Source organism: Pseudorasbora parva, chromosome 10 (genome assembly GCF_024679245.1).
Source record: "Pseudorasbora parva isolate DD20220531a chromosome 10, ASM2467924v1, whole genome shotgun sequence".
Taxonomy (NCBI): domain Eukaryota; kingdom Metazoa; phylum Chordata; class Actinopteri; order Cypriniformes; family Gobionidae; genus Pseudorasbora; species Pseudorasbora parva.
The window spans coordinates 5,227,181-5,241,616 of NC_090181.1; the positions used below are offsets into that span (position 1 = coordinate 5,227,181).

The following is a 14,436-nucleotide window of genomic DNA, read 5'->3' on the forward strand; positions in this document are numbered from 1 at the left end:
TCTAGAGAGATGGACAGAGAGCTGAAAAGCAGGGGCGATTCTATAGGATTTCAACAATGACTAAAAAAAATAAAAGGCCCACTTTAGTGCTTTAAAATGCAAAGCATTATTTAATGTTTTGACATAATTTCCACTGAAACAGGAAGACAGGACGGGACATATCGAACAGTTCCCCCCAATTTTTAAAAAAGCCAATAGCGTTTAGTTTATATAACAGCTCTTCCAGCCATTGAGGTACTTAAAGCCATAGTTTCCTCCTAATCTGTTTATCCTTCTAATCTCCTCAGTATTGCTTTAAAACACATCATTCTGTGCAGATTTTCAAATGGGTCTATTAGACTTTCTGGTCTGCGCGACTCGATCACATAATCCGCTCTGAGCTCTCATCTCTGGACCGACTCGATCAAATGATCTGCTAAATGCAAAAATTTTTTGGAGTAACGTTATAGACTTATAGATAACAATAAGTCTAACATATTCACACTAAAAGCCAAGAAACTTCCAATTTGATTTCATGGTGACTTTAATATATTGTTTGTATACTAGGGTCAGGGCTGTGCAGTTGTGCCTCAATATCATCTTTGACAATGCAGTGTTTAATTATTTTAAAAATACACACTTTATTTTCTATTTCAGAAAAAGTGGCAATTTTAAGCATGTTTCCGCCTGAGGCCTAGCCTGGATGCCAGCCGAACTTAGCCCCGCCCACAAAATGTTAAGGTCGGGCAGTTCGGTCTGGCCTCGCTCAAAAGAGGAGTAATTATCTCCGAACAGAAACTGTTCTGACCAATGAAATCATCAGGGCGGGCTTTAGATGATGACGGACAGATGATCAACAGTAACGTCATCATCACGTCATCAAAGGGGCTTGGATTATATTTACTCGAATCCTAAACGGAGAGCTTGTTTGTATCTGCATTCACCTTCACAATTTCTCTCAAAGATGATGATTATGTTGGGTAAGTACTCAGTGTATCATTAAATTATTTTATTTTTTTACAACACCGGCAAAGATTGTTTATTCCAGCGCGCATGCAGACAGGGTTGCCAAGTTTTTACAACAAAACCCGCCAACTGCTATCCCTAAACAATAGCTTCTCGGAAAAGATAAGGTGTTTGGGGGGTAAAATGTGTGTTATTTTGGCAAGGTTGCCTGCTAAAAATCTCATGGGTCTATATATCACATTATATATATATATATAGTCACTTCAACCCGCGGACATAGAAAACAATCCTCGGGAAAAAAACGCGGACTTGGCAACGCAGTGCAGTTGAGCTCTGTTGACGTTGCTTCGTTGCTCTGATTGGTTGTAGGTCTATCCAGTTGATGTCTTTTCTGGTTCGGTTGAAACACGCCCCATAATCACAGCCCAATGGAGCAGTTTCAGACTCATATTCTGACTAGAATTGAGTATGACCACGTCAGGCTACCTGAGGCCTGTAGGTTCGAGAAAAACTGTAAGTTCTAGTGCATAATAATACATTTTAACTAGCAGAGTATCATGTATCTCACTATCAGCTATTATAGTCTTTCAAAAGACAAAAACATTAAGTTAGCTCAACTCCTGGGACAAGACCTCAGGAATAGACCTTTGTCCACTGCAGTGAATATTATATTTTATGAATTTCTCTGAGAGCATACATGTCACAGTTTTGAGTCTGAATGCTCAAATAACAAATGTTTATCATAATGTTTATGCCATTTCAATCTGACAGATTTTTAAATTGTTTGTCATAAATCAACATCTCAGGTTTCTAATCAAAATATGACTTTCTGTTACAAAACAGGGGATTGATTTCATACATGTCATACGTACACTTTAGAGGACACCAGCGCTTTACATATTGCCCCACATTCACCAATTTACACACCAACTGTGGTGTCAACCATGCAAGGCATCATCCAGCTCATCAGGAACAGCTGGGGTTAGGAGTCTTGCTAATAGACAGGTGTCCGTGTATTGTTTTATTGGACAGGTGGACAGGTTTTATTGGACATGGACAGGAGTCCATGTATTCCACTTTATTGCGACACTTGATCGGGAAACCGGGGATTGAACCACCAACCTTCCGGTTTGTAGACAACCTACATGAGCCACTTAGCCACCCACAAAGTTCTGCATAATTAAGGGCGTGGCCACTTTGAGTGACAGGTGGATTGCCATTTGTCTGCTGTCTGTTAGTCATCATGTCACCTAAACTCCACCCTTGTCCCGCCTTTTTGCCTATTTTCTTTTATCCAGTGCTGCGTTCCAGTTCGTTTTTATCATGCCCTTCACTCGCGAACTTCCCTCCGTCTTGTTCACTCGGATGTGCGTCATTGCTTACATTGCATGAGTGCCCACTACTGGCGGACACTTTGCAATGGACTGAACTGGAACGCTCTAAGCCCTTGATCACTTGGAATCCACTATGAAGTTGATTTATTGATTTATTTTTTTCCTTTACAAAATTGTTTAATGCAGCATTCTACATGTATATGGAAGTGTTTGTGCTGTTTTAAATGTTTTTAAAAATATCATAGAGTTGTTTGTGGTGGGGTAAATTAAATGCGATATGTGGTGACGTCACAATCGTGTTGCACGAAGCTGCCTGAAGTGTACATATGAAGTAGAGTCGCTCCCTCGGTCAAAATCGAGGGAGCAAGGGTCTGTCCATATAAACTTCCCTTGTCCACTTCACGAAGTGGAAGGCACTTCAAAATGGCGGCGGGGATTCCCCAAGGGGAAGTCCTTAGAGAAGTTCGTTGCCAAGACGACAAAGGCCAACTTTAAGGCTTTAAAACTTTCTTAAAACTTTTGTTTTTTGAAACATATGGGTGACATAATTTTTTTATTTTATTTTACAGTCTATGGTCTGAAAACGAGCTGTGTTCAACACCTCGTTTTCAGACCACTAAATCCATGAGCCGCGAACCGATGGGTGCAAGGCAAGCCCATGCTTTTTAAACAACCTGGCACTGGATGTGAGAACTTCATTGGGCTGAAACTACCAAAAATCACTTGTGTCTTGTCTGGCATTGCATTGCGCCCCTGCATGGTGTCCATTATAGAGGACATAGCATAACATATGGAAGAAAAAAAACTCAATTAATAAAAACTTTTCTGAGCCTCAGGAGGATATAACAATTGGATTTACATCAAGTCAGTTGTCGCTTTATTGCACACTTGGTGTTTCTAGTATGCCAGTTGATTTGCTAGTAGGCACGACAGACAGGATTGCTGATGGGACTGTGTCTTTAAGAGAGACTTTAGGTAGGCGTGTGCAGCTTGGACTGATGGTGAGACGCTCTTCCTTCACTCACTGCCGCTTCTGAAGTCACAACGCTACATTCACGGCATCAACACAAACGGATTACAATCCGACAGCGCCTTTCTATCAAATATGAAGATATACGGTAAGTAAACAAGCCCTGCTGATTTGTGTCAGCCGTGTGATGCTCTCTTATGATGATTGCTCTGCTAACATTGCAGACATTACATATTTCACAGCATCTCGGTTAAATTTGGACCTATCCTGTTTACTTCTTTAGATATGAACCTTAAATAAAATGCACAAAATGCACATCAGAATTTCCCTTTTTCTGTGTGTTGTAGCCTAATATAGGCTGATATCTGTTTTTCCCATTGCAAATCCCTGCAGCGTTTAGTAGAATTTCAGATGACATCGGCGTTCATGACAGTCAGTGATTGATTGTTTTTGTGAATAAGAGCGTTGTTTTTTCACTTCTAAATGTGTGTATCCGAAATGTGATTACAAACACTATGTTTTACAGTTAGATTTCAATCAAAAATCCAATTGCCGGTGTTGTAAGTAGTAGTCCGTGGCTGTATTTTTCCTGGCGAGTAGAGGGCGCTGTCTCCCTCTTCCACATTGGGAAAAATGATAAAACATACTAAAAACATGCACACATTTTCTCTGTGTATGTTTTAACGTTCTTCAAATTGTCTTGTCACACTGTCTCTTTTTATTTTATCTGACCAAATACACAATATATGACTAGTTTATGCACAATACTCATGTAATATCCTTTTGTTTGTTACCATAATTCTGTCCATATGTTGGCAACCGATGAATAAAGTCAATTAGCTTTCTAGTTTGTAAAAAAGAAGAAAAGTATACTAATGGGCAGATTTTAAATGTCATGCAAATTGTTGTGTTTAGAGACTTTGATGTGTCACTTATGATTTAGTCCATATAATTATTACACAATACCTATGCCAACTAATTTTGCCCCAGAACAGTGCTTCAGATCTTATCAGTGAGGGAAAGTTACATCACTTCCTGTATCTTACATAATTGTGGGAGATAATTTCACCAGTTTAATGGCAAAGTATGATATGGTAACAGAATTGATGCAAGATTTATGGACACATATTTTATGTAAAAGTTATTTTTAAACAATTTAATGTTGTAGAATTTGGAAAATTACCACATAGGCCTTTTATAAATGAAATATTACAATACTAAAAGTAAAATAAAATATTTTGATTATACAATACATGATGGAAAATTAATTTGGACAGCAAAAAAATTATTTTCAGCTACAGTACATAAGACAAATATACAGAACATATTATATTGTTATGGCCTGTAAAATCTTGTGATCCATAGCAATGAGTAATTATTTAAAAAAAAAAATCATTTTGGACAACAGATTTACTGCATATGCAGTTATAGAATCACCTCTATACACCAAAATTGTTCAGAATTGTCTTTGTGTGAGTTGTCCATCAGCGGCTGTATTCTCCAAGTAAAGTTTTTTTTTGGAGGAAAAAGTCCCAGGGTGGTTAAATCCCGTCCATGCATATGGGCATTGTGCACACATGTATACGTTTTCCCAGTGAGCGCGATGGAAGTCACGGATGTCAGCTGCTCAAACTCTGGTGTTGATGTTGGATGGGATACAAGTAAAGTGAGAACGTAGGTGTTCTGCTGGCTGCTTCCGTATGGGGCGGCAGCTTCTGGAAACATGCAGTGCGTCTCCAGATGTTGATTGACATTAGCACCAACTCGCCAAAACTAATAGAAAGTAAACATGCACTTCTGCAAGGAATATGGGGTATCTTTCTTCAATGGCTTTTGGCACTTGAGGATCTGCTAAATTCCTTTAAAAAAGACCAGATTTCTTTTTATAAATTCTTAAAAGCAAATGAATGGAGCTTGCCTGTGCTTGCCATGATGTTGGAGTTGGTCTGACAACCTGCCCAGTTCTTGGTGGTTTGTAGGCCATTGGGTTTTGTTTTGAGTGGTTGCTAGGTGTTTCCTTACTGGTCAAAGCCTAAGCTGCCCATTTTAAGTCTGATTCATGTGTCAGGTGTCAATTATGAATCAAATTATGATTCATATGATTTTTCTTTTCACATGTGGCCATACATCTGATTCCTTAGCACTATATGTAATACATTTAACCTCTAACAAAATGTGGTCGCAGTCTAGAGCCCTGCCTAAGGCACTAACTGGTTCAGTAATGTGTAAGTTACATTTGTTCTTGTTTCTTAATCCTTCTTTCAGTCGTTCTGCTAGTTTAGTGAAGTGTAGTGGCTCTGTGGACGTTGTTGACACTGTTCCTCTGAGGTCTGTCAATAATTAGCAACTCAGCACAATATACAGTATCTCTACAGCCCTCTCTGCCAATCACAGCTGTAGTTACAACCCCCTGTGCCCAGCTGGTGTGTGTTAGCCAAAGAGAGTTGACTGCAGGAAAATCTGGAAGCATTTATTAATAGCATCCAAGCGTCTGTGTTAGAAACACACTGGATGCCTTTGTCTCCTCGCCACTGGTCGCCTGCCTGCTTCACACACACAGTTGTTCCTGTTCTTGTGTGTTAGCGGTGGCCGTTCTTGACATGTTATGGTTGCCATGAGCGAAGCGAGCGGTCCTAGTGTTTGTAACTCTGACTGCCCCGTCTGGTGCTGTGTTTATATACACTGAACACGCCACTTTTCAGTGTTTGCACTAGTAATAGAAATAAAGAATAAAGAAGTGCTGTCTCGACACCAAGACTAGAGTAAGTCAGTCTGGTGTTTTGAACATTATTTGGGATAACACTGAATGCACTTCATGAGTGCTTTATAAGAGATAAACAGTGATGATGCATGATTCAGGAGCCGAACGTGTGTAATGTATGAATTGATTTTCACTTATAATAAAATATTTCTGAAGAAAGCAAAGTACTACTTTTCTAAGTGATCATACCTTTGCTATCCATCCCTCTCTGTCCGTCCATCCGTCTTTTTTTTTTTTTTTTTTACTCTAATGTCAAGGATGGTATATTTTAAATGCCATCCATCCATTTTTTTAAGTGCAATATAAAGCACTCTAATGTCTAGGATGATATATTTTAGATGCTGTCCGTCCTTCCGTCCATCCCTGACTCCTTCATTCCTTCGTCCGTCTTTTTTTGAAGTGCAATATAAAGCACTCTAATGTCTAGGATGATATATTTTAGATGCTGTCCGTCCTTCCGTCCATCCCTGACTCCTTCATTCCTTCGTCCGTCTTTTTTTGAAGTGCAATATAAAGCACTCTAATGTCTAGGACGATATATTTTAGATCCATCATCCAAATCATTCTATTTTAGTTCTTCTTCTTCTTCTTCTTCTTCTTCTTCTTCTTCTTCTTCTTCTTCTTCTTCTTCTTCTTCTTCTTCTTCTTCTTCTTCTTCTTCTTCTTCTTCTTCTTCTTCTTCTTCTTCTTCTTCTTCTTCTTCTTCTTCTTCTTCTTCTTCTTCTTCTTCTTCTTCTTCTTCTTCTTCTTCTTCTTCTTCTTCTTATTATTATTATAATGGGATCTCCTTTAATAAAGAAAAGAAAAAAAACTACAAACTTTTTTAAAATGTTATAAACGTGACTATGAACGAGTATTAGTATCAATGGGTGTCTTTCTTCCATGCTGGTGAACTTTCGACCCCGTGTCGTAAAAGGACCCCCTCACCACCGCCATACATTTATAAGATAACAAAATAAACCACTTTTATGTTTTATTTCCATCCAGTGCATGCATCCATCCACCCATTGCATCCATCCATCGCATCCACCCATCCACTGCATCAATAAATCACACCCACCCATCGAAAGAACAAATATTATATTTTTCATACCATGGCATGTAATAAAATATTACTTATTATTATAGGATCTCCTTAAAAACATTCAGAATCTTTCAATCTTTTCAAAATGAACAAAGTTTCATCCATCCATCCATCCATCCATCCATCCATCCATCCATCCATCCATCCATCCATCCATCCATCCATCCAGCCGTGCATCAATAAATCACATCCACCCATCCATCTACCCATCCATCCATCCAGTGCATCAATAAATCACATCCATCCAGTGTACAATAAATCACATCCACCCATCCATCCATCCATCCATCCATCCATCCATCCATCCATCATCCATCCATCCATCCATCCATCCATCCATCCAGTGCATCAATAAATCACATCCATCTACCCATCCATCCATCCAGTGCATCAATAAATCACATCCACCCATCCATCCATCCATCCATCCATCCATCCATCCAGTGATGTGACTGGCAGATGTTTTCCATGGAGCAGTGGAGTGACTGATCAATAATCAAATTCGTTGTCCCTATTTTATTCTTTATTACTGATTTTATCGATTCTTTGTTTTATAGCTCTTGATGGCATGCTAATACTTTGTTTAAAATGTCTGAATCTGATCAGATGCCCTAAATGAGTTTGTAAAAGGTGTCGAGTTACTGTGGACTGTGAGACGAGTTGGCAGGAGTGAGCGTTCCGACACACTGCATGTACTGTATGCTCAGTGGTGTGTGAACAAGCGTTTCCACTGAGAAGGGAGAGTAAAACATGAAGGCTTTCTGTTTTCATGTTTCAACATGAGATATTGAAGATTTTATGGGGTTTTGTTTGAAGTTGAAGGGCAGAAAGTGGTGTCTAAATAGTTGATCTAATACTTAGTTTTTCCTTTTAAATATTATAAATGTACTGTCTGTAGCAAATGAGAATTGATACATACATATTGAATGTAGTATAGACAAAGGTATTTTTTATGACATCTTCAAATGAACAAATATGATATTTTTCATACCATGCCGTGTAATAAAATATTACTTATTATTATTATGGGTTCTCTTTAAAAGCATTCAGAATCTTTCATTATTTTCAAAATGAACAAAGTTTGTCTAAAAAATGTAAAAAATACTACAAACTTTGCTTATATGATTGTTATGAATGAGTACTCGGTGTCTTTCTCCCACGCTGGTGAACTTTCGACCCCGTGGAGTAAAATACCCCCCTCGCCACCGCCATACATTTATAAAACAAACCACTTTTATGATTTATTTTCTGACAAAAATGTGTTTCTCCATCACTGTGTTCCATAAAAACATATTTCTGCAGTCTTACACTATGAGGGTTGTGTTCATAGTGATTTAAAAAATTAAATACAAATCATTTATTATTATGGCACATATGGTTCAATCACTGTATCATGGCTCCAGCACCGTACTTTTTTTTTTTTTTTTTGTCAGGGATCAGCTGTGTTTAGTTATTTTGTTGTTATTGTTTTTTTAATAGCAATGACAGCCCTCCCCCTTTACAGAGAGGGGTTGTGGGAAAATTCCTGCTCTGTCCGTGAGAGAAACCACCCCTCTCCCAGATTTCCCAGGGGCTCAGTGTGCAAAGCCAGAGGTCCAGCTTCTCCCAGTAGCTCCTTTGGGTTGCAGGGGGTTCCAGAATTCAGCGTCTCGGGTCCTATAAACACAACCCCTTTAGCTCAGTCAGTGATTTGTTATATTATACGCTTCTTGCCACACTACACAACAATGTGGCCAAAAAAGCAGAAAGTCATTAAGGAACAAAGAGGAAGTTGACCATTTAGTCACTGGCTTTATTTACAGAAAACATCATAGACTGAAAAAAAAATTTTTTTGTAATGAAGACTGTATTGGTTCATCACAATGAGGATGATCTATATCTTACTTCAGAACAGATTTTATATTGTACATTGCACAAGTGGCAACTTGTACCACAGTATATAAGCTGAGGTAGATGGCCAAACCTTTTATATTGACTGTGTAAATAGGTAAATGCAGAAGAAACAAACAAAGGCATTGGTTAATGGTGCACCTTCACTTTCATTTTTGATTCGGTGTTTTCGGGATTTTCCATTTTATCACCAGTATTTCGTGATAAGGGTGAATGATTGTCACCTAGTTAGTTGTTTTTCTTTTCACATAGAATGGTTATTCTATTGAAAGGATTGGATTGATAAAGCCAAACGCTCACTATAAAACAGAGGACTGTCACCCTGTGCAAATATAAATCTTGTTGTTAATTAACATCTTGCACAACCATTGCAGATGTTATTTACAAGATCATTCTACTGCATACTGTGGTGAAGAAGAACTGACGAAAATGTGGGCACCTCTTGTGCTCACCTTTTTCAGTTTGATTTATCTGTTGAGAGTTTGCTACAAATTGCTTTTTGTATGAAGCTGAAGAAACAACTGCCTAAACTAGCACCAGTTGGTATGCTGCATCATCCAAAGGCACAAGTAGAGTTAACGTGACCCGTCTCTTAATAACTTGGATGTTGCAGTGACTTTGTGACCAATAGGGTTGGGCATCGTTTGAATTTTAGCAATTCTGATTCCGATTCTGCTTCTCGATTTCCGGTAACATAATAACATTTAAATCAAATGTATTTATTCTTTTAGCAAAGCAAAAATCAGCAGCCTAAAGAGCACTAACATGGTAATTTTACTGACTTAACAAAAATACCACAGCAAAAACACCTGGACTAACTAATATAAATGTATATGTTATTAAAGACACGACTAAACTGGAGCCATTCATTTGTGCTGGGTTTTTCAGACAATCCTACTTTAACAAGCAGTGCAATGACCAATTCATTAAAGGAACTGTGTGTAAGAAATGGATTTCAATGAATCATAAAATGGCCCTGATATGTCAGACATTAAGAAATCATGTTAATATCAAATACTTCTATCACTGACAACAGTAGTCCAGCCAGGATATTGTCATTATAAAGCTGTTGTTGCAGCCCTCAACTGATGTTGATGTTGACATGTTGTGTTTTGGCCTGAAGCTCCGCCCTCCACCTATCGACCAATCATGAAGTCAGTAGTGTTTCGGGTTGCCAGATCTGCTCTAGTTACCACAGCTGCAGATCTACAAACGTTCTGCTGATCCTGCAGCCAATCTGGCAACCTCGAGTCAGGGGGAGGGGATAGTGATTGCAGTACCAATTTTGGCCACAATCTTACATACACTTCCTTTAAAAAAAGAACAAAACCTGAAATCCAACAAGTTCTTCTGGATATCTGTGTTCTTTGTCTTAACATGGATGTCTTTTTCTTACCATTCATGCTGTAAACATTATGTTTGCAGCATGAATCTTTATGAACTAGTTTCTAAGTAATTAATTACTGTAATTGAATTACCTTTCCCTTGAAAAAGTAAAGTAAAGGATTACTCTTATATTTTCATTACTCTTATATTTGTCCATGTTTTATCAATAGTTGGATTAACCTCAACATTTTAAGTCTAACTTTAAAATGCATGTTTTTATCTATCCTTCTCACATTTGTAATACTGTATGTAGTTTTATATTATGTATTTAAATGAATTAAGGACCGTTTCATGTCTATTCTTGAATCGCTTAACTTGAGGTTGATATATGATTTGGAAAGTAATTAGTAATAATGAAAAACCTTTTTAAAGAGTATAGTTTGTACAGTAATCTAATTACATTATTGAATATGTAATTAATAACTGTTATTTAATTACTTTTTTAGAGCAACTTACCCAACACTGAGTACAAGCCCTTGTGTGACCTCTTCAGCTTGCAGTGGTTGAGGCCTATTGGGCCAGAGCTTCACTGACTGCTGTTTACTTCTCTTCCAGGAAGAATAAACATGGACGAGATATATTATCTGCATCCAGGAAGTGTAGAGCTAAACAATGTTCTGGGGGCAGGAATGGACATAAATTATCTCCTAGTTTGTGTTTTAGAGACTAGGCAATACTTCTCTCTGTTTGTTAGGGAGTGAGTGGAAAAAAAATACTTTTATTCCTTTTCACACAAATTATGATTACAGAGACAGATTAATAAATCATTAATAAAGACTGTAATGTTATGATCTTAAAACACATAACATATTTATGAGTTCTAAAAGTAAGAGAAAGTAAATGTATGTGTGTCAGTCGTATTAGATCTGTGCATTCACTCTTAAAGTGACAGTAGCCTAATATTCCAATCAAATAAGGATACAAAAATCACTCACTGCTTGACATATTTGTACTTTTGCTTGTAATTTGATTATTCGTTCTTATTTTATTACTTACTGTGGCTGGTAGTTTTAGCAGAGGTATCGAAATCACAATAGAGAATTGTAACTCTTCACTGGTATCTAAAATTTGTGTCCTTACTGCCTGTTTTTGTTTCATGTTCAACAGATTCATGTCCAGTAAAAAATATTTTTGGCCACCACTATATTTTCTTAAGTCACTTGGCATTGGCAGGTGTGGCAAAAAGTTTGTTTTTAGGCCCTGTGTGTGGCTTTTTTAAGCGTTCCTCTGAAACACGATAATAGAGCTCAAAGACTTGAAGAAGTTAGCTAAAATAACATAGCCGCTTCAGCAATTGTGTTTTACGTCTGCTTTTTTTAACACTATCAATTAGGTTTAGGGTAAAGTTTAGTGTAGGTGGAATGCACTGCTGCGATTTCTACAAGAGTCAACGTGAACCTACATTGCCAGATTCACATTCATCTGTTTCAGATAAAACTGAATGCGCTTTTAGCACCCCTCACTAGAGATTTAACTTTGAAGAGTTGCGAAATCTGCAAAATATATAAACAATTAAAAGAAATCTAGTTTATAGAGTGTCACTGAGTCTTTAAGATAGGCTCTGGCTTGCATCTCTTTTTCTCCCCAGAAACACTGTTCTGGTGTGAGGCCAGGTTGCCAGGGTAATTTGCTGCAGTATATAAACGGTGAGATGTTTTGGGAGCTGTGGGCTTTGGAGCAGGAAGTCTTACGCATTCTTTATCTCCAAGCCTTTGGATGTCACTCAGGCAGCACATGGAGCAAATTCAGCACGGCATTTCCTCTTTCCACTTCACCTTCAGGAGAAAGAGAGCCTTCAGGAGAAACCATTCAAATGACCCTCAAAACGCAGCATACAACTGTTTATTGAGAGAGAGAGAGAGAGAGAGAGAGATGTTCTTTCCTAATTTCATCTGTAATAAGTATAGAGTGCCTTTATAACTGTAGATCCAAGTAACGACCATTGAATGATGAGTCCGGGCAGGATGTGATGAATGAATCTGACTCGGGGTCAACTTGGCTTGGTTTTTGACTGGGCCATAAAGCTGTAACGAAGCACTGAGCTTTGTGATGTACCTCTGTTTTAAAAAACCACTGCTTGCTATTTTTAAATGTGCTTTAGTAGTCCCATAGGTCAGGGGTTTTTCAAACTTTTTGGAGTCAGGAACTACCCTAATGGGTAGGACATTTCCAGACGACCCCCTCATAATTATAACCGGAACAGACATATTTTGTATTTGCTAACTGTGATGATGTTTTTATGTGGGCAGCGCCTACCTTGATGTAGAAAATGATAGTTCTGCTGTAGTCATCTGTGGAAGCGATGGAATAAAAGACAAAAAATAAGGTAATTTTGAGTTTATATCTCACAATTCTGCCTTTTTTTCTCTGGCAAATCTGAATTTATATCTCTCAATTCTTAGAAGGATACACATAATTGTGAGATATGCATGTTAATCTTTTCTTTTCTTTTTTTGTATCAGAATTGCGAGTTTATTTCCCACTTTTCCCTTTACATTTGCGAATTATATTGTCCGAACTGGGATATATAAATAAAAATGCAAGAAAAAAAGTCAGGAATTGTCATAAAGACAATGAGAAATATCTCTATAGAAACCTAAAGTGGCTACTTTTAAGTGTCTCTGTTTTGCTTATTTGACATTAAATGCTAATGCTTAATAAATAATTAATCAATTAATTGTCTTGTAAAAATCAAATTGATCAAACTTATCAATGACCTTGTTTAATCCATTCAGTGAGTGCTCCGTAATGCTTTAAATAAGGATAATGTTAATTGCAAACACTGATTATGTTTTAAAATGCAATAAAACAATGAGCACAATGACATATTATCTGAAAAAGGTGCATCCAGTGGTCTTCGTGACAGGATATGAATGACAATAACTTAATAATGTTAGCTAGGTAAAAAACAGCGAGCCTGTTAGAGGAACACATCTCTGACAAACCTACATATGGCTGTTGAGTTACAGGGCATCACGGGGAAAGTTATAGCTTGTGCTCACAACAACATAAACATAGTGACAGGCAGTAAACAATTAAGCTCATTTATCTGGGATCACGTTCTGTGCTTTACTCAAACATTTCAACTCGCTGTAACTGATGGCTTTAATATAACTTATGTGGGTCATCGCTGCTGGCAGCTGCTGGGATATTTGCAATGGAATGGAATATTTATAGATCTGCACGATTAATCATTAAAAGATTGCGATCTCAATTCAAACACCCACACAGTCTCATTCCTAAATGACTGCGATTCATCTGTCTCTATTATACTTTTGACAAAATCACTCTGGAAAATTCAAATCTGCGTCGGAACTGCCACTGAGCCAGAAAGAGCAGTTGTCATGTACATTATATGTATAAAAATGTTTTTTCAACCACAGTTTCATTATATTATCTTAGAAGTACTGGGTTAAAAGTTTATAGTTCGGATATAAACACGGATATCTACGGTAGCAATCAAAATAGAGCAAATCACTTTTTGAAATTTACTTGCCGCTTCAAATAATGATTGTATTAAAGGGTTAGTTCACCCAAAAATTAAATTTCTTTCATTAACTCCTCACCCCAATGTCGTTCCACACCTGTAAGACCTCTGTTCATCCTCAGACCACAGTTTTAGATTTAGTCCAAGGGCTTTCTGTCCTTTGAATGTAAGTAAATGCCCACTTGCTGTCCACGTCCAGAAGGTAATGAAAACATCATCAAAGTAGTCCATATGTGACATCAGTTGGTTAGTTAGACTCTTTTGAAGCGTCGACAATATATTTTGGTTCAAAAATAACAAAAAATACGACTTTGTTCTGCATTGTCTTCTCTTCCGTGCTTGTCAAATAAAGAATCAAATGGTCATGATTCATGATTCGGATCGCGTGTCAAACTGGCAAACTGCTAAAATCCCGTGACATTGGCGATATGAATCACGAATCAATCTGCTGATTCGCGACTGCTTGATTCTTTATTTGAGGTTTGAAAACAAACGTGGAAGAGAAGACAATGCTGAATAAAGTCAGATTTTCTGTTATTTTTGGACCAAAATGTAATGTCGATGCTTCAAAAGAGTCTT

At 37.6% G+C, this 14,436-nt stretch overlaps 1 protein-coding gene across 1 annotated transcript in view; it reads left to right on the top strand.

The window, feature by feature from the left end:
- Nucleotides 1-3,257: 3,257 nt before the first annotated feature.
- Nucleotides 3,258-14,436, top strand: part of daam2 (dishevelled associated activator of morphogenesis 2) — a 120,094-nt gene continuing 108,915 nt past the window's right edge. The window contains exon 1 of the mRNA XM_067454954.1: nt 3,258-3,397. The gene's annotated coding sequence lies outside the window, so the exon portion shown is untranslated. The remainder of the gene's footprint in view (nt 3,398-14,436) is intronic.